Raw genomic sequence first — 13,588 nt, forward strand, 5'->3', positions numbered from 1 at the left:
AAATCCGCCTGCCTCTGCCTCCCAAGTGCTGGGATTAAAGGCGTGCGCCACCACCGCCCGGCGAAAAACTTTTTCTTGTCATAGGCAAATTACAGGCCAGAGTATTGCCATTGAATTCCCACTGGTAGAGCAAAAACTGGAAGAAAGTCTAACAAATGTTGGTAAGGCTGGAGAGGATTCTAACATTGATGGGAGAAGGACGACCCTGGAATGTGCTACAGTAATGGGGGGGGGGGCGTGCTGGAGCATGTACACACAAGTGAGAGTGTGTGTGTGTGTGACACAGACAAATACACATTTATTTCCATGTGTATAATACACTCTTTGAAATTCTGCTTCCAGGTATAACACACTCACCAAAAGAAATGCATTCATTAAATGAAAACACACAAGAATATCCATGGAAGCACTGCTATAATAGCACCAAGCTAGAAACAGCCCAAATGCCCATCAACAACAAAATGGAGAAGTAAATTATGTTTAGACAGCAGTGAGATCTACACAGGAGCAACGACAAATCTTACATAGATCAGATGCTGACTGAAAGAAGCAGGTGCCAAAGTATATGTACTAAATGATCACATTCAAAGGGTGTGGAAAGTAGAATAGTGTATTCCGGCATGGTGGCATATCCCACAGTCCCACCTACTTGGGAGACTGAAGCAGCTAAATCACTTGAGCCCAAGAGCCTAAGGTCAGCCTGGGCAATCCAGCAAGACCTAACCAATCAGCAAGACAGAACCAATCAATCAGCGAAATCAGGGATAGAGGCGGTGCTTGGGGATGATAGGAGGGAAAGAGGCACAGGGACTTCTGCCAATATTGTTTCTTTCTAATTTTTTCATTTATGTGTAGTATGTGTACCTGTTTGTCTGTATGTGCACATGAGTGCAATGCCCACAGAGGCCAGAAGAAGGCATCATTTCTTAGGACAGGGATCACAGGCAGTTAAGAACTGCAAGATATGAGACTAGGTGCTAGGACTAGAACTCAGGTTTCCCATAAGAGCAGCAAGAGCTCCTAACCTCTGAACCATCTCTCCATCCTCAATGCTTCCACATCTAAGTGATCACACAGGTACTAGAATTCATTCAACTACATGTACAGTTCGTGTGTTTCTCTTGTGATATGTGGTGGCTTGTTTTGTTTTGTAATTCTTCAAGACAGGGTTTCTCTGGGCTATCCTGGAATCCATCACACATCAGACTGGCCTTGAACTTAGAATGATCTTACTGCTTCGACCTCTCCATATGTGAGGATTAAAAGCAATATGCCACTGTGCACATACAGTATTATTCGGGATCTGTTTTTGAGATGAGGTCCTTGGCTGTCCTAGAATTTGCTCAGTAAACCAGGTTGGCCTTGAACTCAGAAATCTGCTTGCCTCTGCCTCCTAAGTGCTGGGATTAAAGGCATGTGCCTCAATACCACCTTATATGGGATTTCTTAAGCACCTAGTAAAATACATACAATTTGTAAGAACAAAAGAGAAACCATTTTGACCCTCACTCCTGTAAAGTTCATTTTTCTCTACATCAAAATGCCTCTCAATATTTTCCTACAGTTCCCTAACAAGCTTCTCCAAGCTCCTTGATCCCGGTGCTCCACATAATCTCTCCTAAGTCACCAAAGCCAACTGCAAGTGGCCAGATCTTACTGACACCTCTCTACCTTCATCCTTCAAGCTCCCAGCATTCCTGGGCACAGCAACCCTCCCCCCTCCAGCCAACCTCCCAGCCTCAGGGCTCAGCACCCTCCACTCCTCTCACCTCCAGAGCCCCCTGCTGATTCTCAGCGTCCAGGCACTCAGCACTCCCTACCACTCCCCACCGCACTTCAGGTGGCTCTCAACCACACTCTGAAGATGCCATCAGCACTTCCGCCAGCCACCCCAGCCAGCAGCAGTCTGCTCTGTAGCTCCTACTTCCCTCTTCCTCCTGGGTTTTCAGGTTCCAGTGTCATCTGCCTGGACAGCAGCGTCCCCTTGGTCTCAAGTGTGACCCTGTCTCTGGAATCCTTCCTCACTTAAACATGCTGCTCCCAGGTCCCTGCTTTCCTTCACAGTTTCCATAATATGTGACTCCAAACACCCAAATTGTGGGAAGAATAGAATGATGTCAAACAGCAGTCACATTTTACCAGCACAGCTGAGACATCAAGTTCTACTTCTCCTTAGGACCAAAAAGCTCATCCTCGATATTAATAGCGACAATGTGACAGAGAAAGAAAAGCCCTTCATGAGAAAAAAGAAGGGTAGCTAGTTTAAGCTTGCGTCTGCTTTGGACGCTCTTGTTGCATGGGTGCGTGCACAACTGTGGGTGGCTGCATATGCACATGGTTACCAATGTGTTTTAAAGACCAGAGGTCAAACATTGGGGGTCTTCCTCAATCACTCTCTACCTTACTTTTTGAGACAAGTTCTCTCACTTAACCTGGAGCTCACTGACTGATTTCACTAAACTGGCTGGCCAGTGAGTGAGCTCTAGAGATCCGTCTGAGTCCACCTATCCAGACACATACAACTCTACCTGGGCATTTTCCAGGATGCTGACTACCTAAGCTCCCTGGCGATTTGACCCAAGCACTATACCAACAACTAAGCTGTCTCTCCATCCCCTACTTAGTTTCTAAAAATCTGTATACTTCCCAGAGGTAGGTAGGTAACTGTAGGGATGGAAAAGTGACATCCAGAAGTACCTGGGCAAGAGAGAAACATCTGACAGGTAGCACACTGCAGACATTACTAAACTGTGCTATGGTTCTAAAGTGGCAGTGGCCTGTGTGTCAGTGACTCCCTGTCTTCCTGCTCACCTGGTACTGTGTGTGTCAAGGCTGGGACACAGCTGGATGAGTACACTGCCCACATGAGAAAGAAGCCCTGTTTCTTAAGAACTCACCTGAAATTTAAAATCATCTCTCAGCTTGGAAGACTGCTCGATTTTAAAAATAAGTTGACCAGGCAAGAAACTTGGACTCCCTGAAGCTGTTAGACTTAGAATCTCAGGGTTGCAACTGGAATTTTCCAGCAAACCTGCCTGGGGCATCTAACCCTCACTTGGAAGATTTAAGATGCTGGTGACACTCCCAATAAACATCAGCTAGGTGACTGTTGCAGTCGTAAGCAAGCAAGCTGCAGAGTGAACCATATTACCAACTGGCCTCACGAGCTGGGTGTACAGCAATGGAGCATGTTCTCTCTGATTCTGAGATTATTTCTGTGATATTTATTTCAGAATAAAGAACTCAGAACCTCTAAGTCACAGAGGAAACAAGACTATGGTGGAACTTTAGAACCCAGCTGGATAAAAACCCTGCTGAAATGGTGCACAGGCCAGACACAAACAAGCAAGACTTCACAAGGTGGGAACGAATGTCCAAGTGCTTTAAATCCTGAGGGGCATACATACCCTATCCTTCAAGGCAGTACTCGGAATGTGGGTAATGGATACTACAGATTTCATAGATGGGAATTTTACCTGATAGGTAAAATTTAAGAAGACAAAACAGTTTTGGGGGAAGGGAGTTGTTCCCAAATGATGTGTTTTAGTCTGGTTTTCAGTGAGACTGGTCTTTAAATCCTGGCTGCCGTGTTGTGTGTACTTGAATGTGGTCTCTGGGCTTCAGATTAACAGTAATAAGCATCTCTACACAGCACAGGTTGGGCCCACGGGAGGTGCTCTGAATGGAGAAATCATACTTGTACTAAGTTTTTCACCCTTCCATAAAGCGCAAGCCTGTAACCCCAGCATTTGCAGGGGAGAGGTGGGTAGGGGATCAAGAAGAGTGCAAGGCCTAAGCTATGTGAGACACACACACACACAGAGGTACCACAAGCAAGCAAAGGCCAGTGCTAGGCATAAGCGGTATTGGGCAAGGGACTGGCTCTCCCACGACAGCTTCCCAAGCCTCCGTGCCTACACATGCCTGTGTCTTTGGGGCGGTTAGGCGTGGTAGCGCTTTTCTAGAGAGATTTCAATACAAAGAATTGGAGCCTTAGCAGAGAGCTCTCGTGATATTGTTTTGAGTGGCAAAAGGAAAACTGGAAGAATTATTCACACTCAAGGTTCCTCAGTGATCCTGGAAAAATCCAATCCAATCTCTCCCTCCCCGCCCCCCTCACACACACACACACACACACACACACACAGACACACAGAGAGAGACAGAGAGAGAGAACGACAGAGAGAAAGAGAAAGAGAAAGAAAAGGATAAAGAGAAAGATAAAGAGTGAGAGGAAGAATATATCTTGACTGTCCTGGAACTCACTCTGTAGACCAGGCTAACCTCAAATTCACAGAGATCAGCTTGCCTCTGGGATTAAAGTGTTGGGATTAAAGGCGGTTTTCTAAGAACAAAGAAAAAATATTCCAAAACACCTAATATATATTGATATGGCCTGCATCTACATGTCTCACTGAGAAATTAATCTTACACAAATCCAAGTTAAAATGAAGAAAGCAGGCTATACAGCTATTGGGTAAGAGATGTGAGACCAAATTACTTGAATAATTTAACGTCCTACAGAAAGAGGTGCTGCCTGCAGTCCCTGTGCCTGTAGTCAGCACCTGGACTTTACTGTGAGAGAAGACCCACCTGAAAAGGCCCACAGGAAAGAAGGTCTTCATCAGAGCCTCTCACCACCTCTAAAGATTTAAAAACAAAACGCTACCCCAAGCCAACCTTTCAACACCTGAGCACTCTGTCCAAAGAACAGAAAGCCATTCCTGAGGATGCAGACTGACTTTTAACTTACACATCTAGGAGGTCACGTGCTTTTCCTACTAGTTATGTATGCTTTGGCATGCTTCTAAAGATAAAGCCTTTAATACCCACAATGCCTCTTGGCTTCCACTGCTACACATCTTTGTCCTGGAAGGTAAGACAGGAAGTCAGAGAGGGTCTCTCTCACGGCTCCATTCCCAGCCTTAGTGCTGCTGGATGATATACATCATCAAATCATTCACTCACTAAGGACAACAGAACCTTCCCAAAAAGTCAGCATTTCATGTTCCACAGTCATGATTCTTAAATGACCAACAAATTAAGAGGCTTGACTCCAGGTAACCGCAGCGGTGCCCTTAAGGGACAACCAGAGCCACCAACTTGAAGATACTTCTTACAAGTAAGTGTCCACTTATCACTGAAAAAAGAAAACCAGCAGCAGGCTGCCCTGAAAGTAACAGAACAATGTTAATGCTGGAAGTTGTTCTATCAGCAGGAAAGCAGAAGAGGGGTCGGGAGGGGGAGGAAAGCAAGGCTCAGAGGCGTCCAAAGTCTTGGTCATAAAGCTGTGATGGGAGATGCAAAGAATGCAAAGAAACACAAGAACAAAATACAACAGCAGGGAAACTAGGAATCAGAGAACACACCTCTCTAGTGAATATGGCGGAGCTTTGCCTGCCCTGCTCAACACAGCCCACACAGGCTGGAAGAAGCAGCAGTAAGAACAGCAATAGGACACAAGAGGGTCTTGGGACGTAAAGGGTTAAAACGACACTGACTAATGAGCATAGCAGAGAGACCGCACTTCACTTCCCCCTAGCACCAAGTGAGCTCTCTTCCTGAAGTGGGAGCCACTGTAAACAACTGAAAAACATACATAACAATCACAAGTTATAAATGTTCTTGGAAACTCCCTGGTTTCAACTAGTCTATGACAAATATCTGCAGAGGGATCGCGGCATCTGCTCCAAGTTCAAGGAAAAGTAATTCCTACCAATGGAGCGGTGCCAAAATATCACCCCCGGGGTCTGACCAATTAAATGGCTGCTTCTTAGTGTGGCGCTTAGGAGAGATGACAGATTGAACACTGCCGCATAAACCCACACATTCATTTCAGCCCAGGCACTCTGCCCCAAAGGGGGAGTCAATCAGAAAAGGAAGCAGTTTGGAGTGAAGTCTTCTAACGAGGCTGAACATAGAAATAAACGGACCCGCAGTTTAATTACTGCAGCATCGGCTTCCATCAAAACTGATGACACAGCTCATCAAGACTAAAGGGACTCCTCTCCCTCTAGTCCTGTGCAGGAAACAGGACTCATCAGATAAACTTTTCAGGAATTCCTGCCTCAAGAAACAGCGTCCACAAAATACTATCACACTGGCAGATTACAGGTGAGCCAAGATTAAAATAAAGCCACAGGCCAGCGGAGAGGACCCATGGTGCCCCAGGAACAGTCAAAGCACAATTTTGATTAGGACAAATAATTTGCTTTTCTTCTAAGGTAGCCTGCAAAAAAGTTACTGTGACCATATGTAATGAACCGAACAACCCTCACTGAAAGAGTTAAAATATGCACATCAAGTATTTACCACAGAGCTTAATATATAATGTACACCTACGGAAAGGTGGCTATGAAGATGGGTTCTTTAAACTTTGTATTACATTAAAATTTAATTTTGTTACATTTGGGATGGGCATGTGCCAGGGCACATGTACAAGCAGAAGTTAACTTTCAGGAGTCAGTTTTCTCCTACCACATGGTTCCTGGGGATCAAATTCAGGTCACCAGGCTTGGCAGCGAGCACCTTTGCCCGCTAAGGCTTCTTATCGACCCTCTACTTTATTTCCAAGGCAGCCTCTCTTGTTATTTCTGTAGCTGTGCCTTTGTGGGATCGAACCTCCTGTCCGGGCCTCCCATCTCACTGTAGGAATGCTGGAGCAGGGAGGACAGGCTTTTTAAACACAGGTTGCAGGTGATGTGTTTATAAAAAGATAAAGAGGTATAAGATACTTTCTATGGGGGTGTGGTGAGGTATGGGGGAAGGGAATGTCTCAGCAGGCCCATGCCAAGGCATCTCTTCCCCCTGAGGGACCAGCCACACCACACGAGGTATAGTATACAATAAGAGTTTATTCAGCGCATGGGGAGGGGAGTTAAGGGGGTAGTAGAGGCAGAGAAAGGGAGAGAGTAGATAAGTAGAGGCCGGCCATGACTACGTGGAGAGAGGGGGAAAGAGGAAGGGAAGAGCCCCAGAGAGCAAGAGAGAAGCAAGTGGGAAAAAGGAATGAGAGAGAGGAAGGGGCAAGCAGCCCTTTTATAGGGGCCCGGCCTATGTGGGGTGGAGTTTAGACAGAATGCTAACAGCAGGGGCCTGAACCATCTTGCTGGCCTAAACAAATTGTTTTTTAAAGTTTCTTACTTTTGTTTCCCAGCTGGAACCTATGTTTCTGAGATTGGTCTTGAACTCATGGACTCAAGCAACCCTCCACCTCACCAGGTACATGCCACTATACCTGGCTTTTAAAGGTTTTTAGAAGACAAAGATCCCTTCTTTGGTTTGGAGTTTTTGTTTGTTTGTTTTTTACCTCCATTAGACAAGCCAAAACCTTTAATCCAGTTCAATCTAATTCTTAGCAAGAGGCTCAATGATCTTTGTGGCCTGTCCCACTGGCTCTAAATGAACCCCTTGAAGAACTTCCAGGAGCTGCTCACAATGGTTGTCCTTCAGCAGGCTAAGCTGTGACATTACTTCCCCTTTCTACTCCATTGCAGTAAGTTTCTGCTTGCCTTCCTCTCTGGCAGTCCAGCCAACTCACAACTCCACTCAGTGCTCCTCCACCAGGTTGGGGTAGAATGAACACTCTCACCATCTAACCCAGGGCGGCAGAGGTACCAGCACCTGCTGCAGCTGGACACAAGTCAGTGATAAAGAAAGGAGAAATTCAGATCAAGCACCTTCTTCCTCCTAAGCTTTTAGCTTGCTCTGATGTTTTACCAATCTAAAAATTATGCTGACTTTCTGCAGCAATTTCTGCTACTGCCAGATGTGACGTGCCCAAAAAGCAATAGTGGTACCACACACACACATGCACACACACACACACACACACAAACAACCAACCACCAACAACAACCACCCCCCTCTGTAATTTTACCATATTCTCCCTACCAAAGAAAACCTGTGCTTAATCTGGCCCTCAGATATTATTTGTCGCTATCACACAACAAAATACAAAATAGTTCCTATTCACATCCTTGATAACATGGGAACCCCAGTGCTTATTTTAGGAAGTATTGTCTTCTCTACCTTGATTTGCAAAGCCATCAGCCCAGCACTGACCCCAACACCCCCTAGACTTCTCCCACCCCCTAGACTTCTTTGCAATGTGGCTGGGATACTGAATGCAGGGAAAAAATGTAATCAAGACCTTTACCTGGAGAGCAGGAGTGCTCTGAGCAAGCTCAGTTCAATATACTGAACCAAGTTTACTCTGTGCACAAAAAATGACACACACCGGTAGCTCAGTGACCTAGACACAGAGACAGGGTTTCTCTGTGTAGCCCTGGCTGTTCCAGAATTCAGAAATCTGCCTGCCTCTGCCTCCCAAGTGTTGGGATTAAAGGTGTGTGCCACCACTGCCCTGCTATAAAGAAATCAATGAAGAACTACTAGCAGTCGCTGGGATTTGAATCTGGTCCTCTGGATGCACAGGCAGCACCCCAGGTTGGTTTTTAAATATCTCCCAACAACAAAAAAAAAAATTGACAGGTGTTAATGGGACCTTAGTAGCCAACAATCCCAAAGACTTAGGACAATAAAAATGTATTTCTTGCTGGACGGTGGTGGCACATGCCTTTAATCCCAGCACTTGAGAGGCAGAGGCAGGTGGATTTCTGAGTTCGAGGCCAGCCTGGTCTACAGAGTGAGTTCCAGGACAGCCAGGGTTATACAGAGAAACCCTGTCTGGAAAAACCAAAAAAAAAAAAAGTATTTCTTAGTCAAATGATAATTTAAAAGAAAACCTTTATCTGCCCCTAATTATAGCTCCAGGACAGCAGAATGGACCAGTTTTGAAATAACTCAAGCAGTTTTAATAATCCACAAAGATTCCAAGGTGACTCCCTGCAGGTGGCTATCCCACAGCCAATCTGTTCCCCTAATGAAGGCAATAAAGCAGATTTCACAGTGGGAAGCAATGAAAAAGAGGGTAGGGCTTAGGAAAAGGGGGCCGTGGAGATTGTTTACCAGCTGAGTGACCCCAAGGCAAATTACTTATTTAATAGCTTCTCCAGAGACTTGGGGGGTGGAGCACAGACCAGTGGCTAGAATTAGATCCAACCTCCAGTATGCAAGGAAACTCTCAAAGATAATAAACCTTCACAAAGGCCCACTCTGTAAACTACTGAGGTCAAAACATGCTGAGAAGGTGCTAGGAATCCTGGAGCCTCACAAAAGGAACCTGTTACTCAAAAGTCTGGTGAATTATGTGCTAAAATTCCCTACTGTTACTTTAAAAAGGAGCTAGCACAGACTGAATCCCACACCTACCAAGAGTAGCAGGCCAGCAGCAGTCAGCTCAGAGCCATTTCGGAAACCGAAACTGCAACATTGTAGAAACCTGGGAAAACACTGCCTGTGGCTCCAAAGAATGGCCTGGGTCCCAGAAGAAAAACTGCAGTGTACAGAGGCAACAGCTGTTTCGTGGTTGAACATGGAATGTTCCCATAGGCTCCAGTGTCCCCAGGTAATGGCTCTGTTTTGGAAGGCTGTGGAACCTCACAAGGTGAAGTCGACACTCTGGGTGTGCCTTGAAGTTTTATAGCCAGGCCCTACTGGTCCTACTTTTTGCTTATTACTACAGATGGGATTCGACTAGGCCTGGACCTGGCACCAAGCACTTCCTGTCATGGCAGACTGTTATCTCCACAAACTGTAAGCCAAAAAAACAAGAACAAAACCAAAGTTTTTCTCCTCTAAACTACTGCGTGCCAAGCACAGGTCACAGCACTGAGAAAGAAAACTCTTCTGTGTATTAAATGGCTACCGTATTACCTCCCTCTCACACAAGGGACAGATTTCTCCAGGCAATGTTTCAATATTAAGTCTTGGCCTCCAAGAAACTCCTCCCTCAGCCTCTGGGATGCTGGAACAGGTGTGCACCACCACTTCTGGTGGAAGTCTTCAGTGCAGTGAAGACCAGCACATTCTGTTTGAACCCAACTTCCTGTCTGGGGTTGTCTGACAGCTCCTACTGCAGCTCTCCAGCTCAGCATTAAACCTTGGACAAACAGGTAACCTTTCATAGGTCCTGACAACTGGCTCACTGGACAGGAAAATCCATTACTATTTAAGGTTGAAGATTTGACTGGTGAGCACTCTTAACTGTCTCAGATCTCTAAGGCATTTTTCTGGATTTCCCATGCCTCGTTCTGCCATCTGCCCTGCAATAAGCAATAAAAATGTACCACAACTGGGGCCGAGATAAGGAAATGAGGTCCAAAACAAAACATGGAATATGAAGGCTGGAAAAAAAGAGCCATAGAAGTTGGAACTGTTTTTATAATTAAACGTTGGCCCCCATTCAAACGCAGAAGAAAGCTTTCTGACAGCTGGTCCCCAAAGAGCTGTTCTCCAGAAAAGTGTCTGAGACAATTCAAAGGGTCCTTGTGGTACACACTGCCCTGAACCAAACCTGCCCCAGCAGCTACTGTTGAACACTGCAGTGACCTCAGCCATGTGACAGGCCTGCAGCCCTCACACCAGGTCTGGCCTATGGCCTAACTCCACTGCTTTCCAGGCGCTGGAAGTTCCCCAGGCGACATTCAGTGTCAGGAGTAAACACTAGGCACAATAGCTTGGCTTTTATGGATAAGCCATTTAAGTCTCTTACAGGTCTGTCTCTTCAACTGGAAAATAGGAGGGCGGGACTCCACTAATTGCTAATGTCTCTTTCAGCTGTAGAAAAACCCTCAGGGATTCAAAATTAGCAGTTGGTGGAAGTGCCTGTGGCTTCCTGAATGGTTTCTTTGGTTTTTCTTTTTCTTTAAAAAAAAAAAAAAAAAAAAAAAAATACCTCTAACATCCCACATCCCATAGTGGGACTATTACACGCTTCCATCTAGTACCCAAAGATCTAGTTAGTACCCCCTCTTCCCTTTCAACATGGGTCAGAAAAGTTCCTGCTCGATAAACCTAAAGGACTTCTCTTCATATACAATCTTTTTATGAGGATTGTAATGTGATCACACTTGGCTCCCATACTAGGTATATGACTCATAGATGGGTTGGATAGAGGATAGAGAAGGTCTGAGCAGCAGCATGGTGGAGGTGAGCAGCAGGCAGGACATCCACACAGTGACTGGTAATGGGAGAAAGAATCAGGCAAAACTTGGGTGAGGAAAACGGGAGAGAAGACAAAGGGTGTGAGTCAGTGCAAGAGATCACAGCAGGCGTCTGAAAGAGATAAATGTCAGTCAAAGCTCCCCTTGAATATGTAACAGACACTGAATGCCTACTGTGTGCAGGGAACAGAACTGGACACCAGGGGTTACATCCACAGGGGATACATCTGTGGCAAAGCCACAGCTACTGAAAGAAAAGGTACCGTGACATAAGGGTGTCACAAAAGAGGCTCTGCTGCTAGGACACTCAGGGGAGGATGTGAATTCCCAGTGACAGACCAGACAAAGGAGGCTTCGTAGGAAGGATGACACTAAAGTCTTAAGCAGAGCAGAAACAAAGGTGCCCAAGGAAGAGATCAAAGACGCATAAGTACAGGTACCTAGGTTTGATATGAGACATGGGAAGGCAAGAAGAGCAGGGTGGTCTTAATAATAATCCTAGCAATCCTGAGGGATATGACTAAACTGGATTGCTGGATGGAAGCCAGACTGAGAATTCAGAAACCAGCCTTAGAAACTGAATTTAAATACCATGGAAAGAGAAGAGGAAGCTGACAAGCTAGGAACCAGAAGAAACTAAAACACTGGCCCATAAAATTAACATAAAATCTGTATCCACAGTGTGTAAACTCCCTCCAAAGAGACAGATAATCTTCCAAAACAAAAGCAAGAAGAGGACAAGATGTCTTGGATGGTGACATGATATGAATATATTAAACAAGGAATGTGAAGCGCTTGAACCACGCAGCTGAAGCTTTGAGCAGCACAGCCATGGAGGCAAGGAGGAGAGTGGAGCTGTCCCAGCTTCCAGTCGCCAAGGTGACAGTCGGTGCTGCATCCAGGCTGCCCAGGTCATGCATGACCACCACTGGTGTCCTCACTGTCCTTAGCCAGATTCAAAAGGAAAACCTCAGGAAATTCTACCAGGGCAAGAAGTACAAGTCTCTGGACCCAAGAAGACCAACACCATGAGCCTCCTGCTCACCAAGCACAAGCACAAAGAGAAGGTCAAGACCTCAGGTGGCCACAGCAACTGAGCACAAGACTGGCTGAGAAAACGAAAACAGGGAATCTGACTACATCAGAGTGGGTGGAGAGAGAAACTTGGAAAGAGCTAGGACAAACTGTTCTCCGTGCACGCACTGTGATACCCTGCCCATCTACCTCCTGCAAACACTTCCCTGAGGGCCCCTTCTCTGCCACCGCGACGGGGAGAGGGGGGCGCAGAAAGCACCAGCATCCCCCTAGGTGCTCACCACAAGCTCCAGCCACCATGAACTCTGCCATATTGTCCCCACCAGGTCAGACTTACTGTACCCTCTTAAAACATGACTCAAAGCCAGACAGTGGTGGTGCATGCCTTTAATCCCAGCACTTGGGAGGCAGAGGCAGGAGGATTTCTGAGTTTGAGTGGTCTCCCATGAGATTTCCTGTGTGGCCCACAAAGGCTCTGAGGGATTGTTGGTTGCCTGCCCCCTCATTCATCTCACTCTGACCTTCTATCACTCTAGTTTCAATTTCTCAAAAAAACAGTATTCATTTCCTCAGGCCAGACACACTTGTGCTTCCTTTCCTGGCTTGAATATTCTCCCCTGCACAGTTCAGGAGTCGGCTTGGTATCGGTCTTGAGTTCACCTTCCCTCTAACATAGTTGTCTGGCACATAGCAAGGGCTCACTGCATTGGCTGAAAGAATACATCCCATGGTTTTCTTTCTGGCATCTGTCTCACTCCTGTTTCAGGACTACACTTTTGAAAGCCTGCTAGTTAACCATTGCTCAAACGTGGCATAATAAGTACATTAGAAACCAAACCTCCCAACATTTCCAAAGCAGGTCCTCCACCTCCTGAAAGCAATATGATCTACACTGTAGACTTCACAACAATGGGTTTCTCATTCATTTGCTCCACCTGTCCAAAATCCTAATCACCTTTGAAACTGAAATCGAGTATCACTTCATTCATGAATGCATTCAATCAACCAGTTACTCATTCAACAAAACCCCAGAGCCTCTTACAAGGGAAAAGCACTGTGTTAAATCTAGGAAAATCATCTCACAAATATTTAGAGACCGAAACACTGAGGCACTTGACACTAGAAGAAAGAAAGAATTGAGTTAAGCCTCAAGAAACAAGCTCTGATGATGAGCTGTCTGAATGAGATGTAGCTTGCAAGGGAAGCTCAAACTTGCACGAAAGTGGGCGGGGCAGACGGGTCAGCCAGCTGCAGAAAGCAGTTCGGGGGTGGCCCATCCTAAGGCCCTGAATGTGCTGCCTTATATTAAACCTGTCCCATACTCATGTTGCTGGTTGTTACCTCAGAGAACACAGTGTCTCTTACAAACCAACACCCCCCCCCCAGGAGACGCTGAGTCACACGTCTGGTACCTAGGAGTCCAAGCTTGTAAATTCCCCCAGGTGAGTTGGATGTGCTGCCAAGTTGTAAGTCATATGCCTGTCTAT

General features: G+C 46.0%; 1 protein-coding gene across 1 annotated transcript in view; it reads right to left on the reverse strand.

Moving 5' to 3' along the window:
• Window positions 1-4,856, reverse strand: part of Rffl (ring finger and FYVE like domain containing E3 ubiquitin protein ligase) — a gene marked incomplete at its 3' end in the record, with an annotated part of 26,001 nt that extends 21,145 nt beyond the window's left edge. The window contains exon 1 of the mRNA XM_031354052.1: window positions 4,834-4,856. The remainder of the gene's footprint in view (window positions 1-4,833) is intronic.
• Window positions 4,857-13,588: the final 8,732 nt, after the last annotated feature.

The sequence above is a fragment of the Mastomys coucha genome, unplaced genomic scaffold, assembly GCF_008632895.1.
Source record: "Mastomys coucha isolate ucsf_1 unplaced genomic scaffold, UCSF_Mcou_1 pScaffold5, whole genome shotgun sequence".
Lineage (NCBI taxonomy): Eukaryota > Metazoa > Chordata > Mammalia > Rodentia > Muridae > Mastomys > Mastomys coucha.